Genomic DNA, 1,447 nt, shown 5'->3' on the forward strand with positions numbered 1-1,447 from the left:
CCCCCACTCCCACTTCCCCACCCTCAAAATTCCCACCCCCTGGGGCGTCCAGCCTTCATGAGGTCAAGGATCTCATCTTCCACCTGTGCCCAGCAGGGCCCTCCACTCTTACATATTCAGCTGAAGCCCTGGATCCCTCCATAAGTGCTCCCAGGCTGGTGATTTAGACCCTGGGGGCTCTGGTTGGTTGGTATTGTTGCTCTCCTCATGGTGCCAAAAACCCTTTCATCTCCTTCAGTCCTCACTCTAATTCCTCCATGGAGAGCCTCATGATCAGTTCAATGGCTAGTTGTGAGCATCTGCCTCTGAATATGTCAGACTCTTGAAGACCTCTGAGGAGACATCCATATCAGGCTCTTATCAGCATGCACTTCCTGACTTCCACATCAGCATCTACCTTTGGTGACTGCACATGGGATGGATACTCAGGTGGAGTGGTCTTGAGACGGCCCCTCCTTCAGTTTCTGTCCTTCACTTTGTCTCCATATTTGCTCCCTTGAGTATTTTGTTGCTCCTTCTAAGAAGAACTGAATCACCCCCACTTAGTCTTCCTTCTTCATGACCTTCATGTGGTCTGTGAGTTGAATCTTGGGCATTTCAAGGTTCTGGGCTAACATCCAATAATCAGTGAGTGAATACCATGTGTGTTCTTTTGTGATTGGCTTACTTCACTCAGGATGATGATTTCTAGTTCCATCCATTTACCTAGGAACCTCTCGAATGCATTGTTTTCAATAGCTGAGTAATACTCCATTGTGTAAATATACCACATTTTTTGAATCCATTCCTCAGTTGAAGGACATCTGGGTTCTTTCCAGCTCCTGGCTATTATAAATAAGGCTGCTATGAACATAGTTGAACATATGTCCTTGTTATATGTTTGAGCATCTTCTGGGTATATGCCTAGGAGTGGTATAGCTGGATCCTCAGGTAATGCTATGTCCAATTTTCTGAGGAACCGCCACACTGATTTCCAAAGTGGTTGCACCATCTTGCAGTCCCACCAACAATGGAGGAGTGTTCCTCTTTCTCCACACCCTCACCAGCATCTACTATCACCTGAGTTCTTAATCTTAGCCATTCTGACTGGTGTGAGATGGAATCTCAGAGTTGTTTTGATTTGCATTTCCCTGATGACTAAAAACACTGAACATTTCTTTAGGTGCTTCTCGGCCATTCGAGTTTCTTCCGTTGAAAATTCTTTGTTAAGCTCTATACCCCATTTTTTAATAGGGTAATTTGGTTGTCTGGAGTCTAATTTCTTGAGTTCTTTGTATATATTGGATATTAGCCCTCTATCAGATGTAGGATTGGTAAAGATCTTTTCCCAGTTTGTTGGTTGTCGTTTTGTTCTATTGACAGTGTCCTTTGCCTTACAGAAACTTTGCAATTTTATGAAGTCCCATTTGTCAATTCTTGATCTTAGAGCATATGCCATTGGTGTTCT

The sequence above is a fragment of the Grammomys surdaster genome, unplaced genomic scaffold (genome assembly GCF_004785775.1).
Source record: "Grammomys surdaster isolate TR1022 unplaced genomic scaffold, NIH_TR_1.0 751, whole genome shotgun sequence".
Taxonomy (NCBI): domain Eukaryota; kingdom Metazoa; phylum Chordata; class Mammalia; order Rodentia; family Muridae; genus Grammomys; species Grammomys surdaster.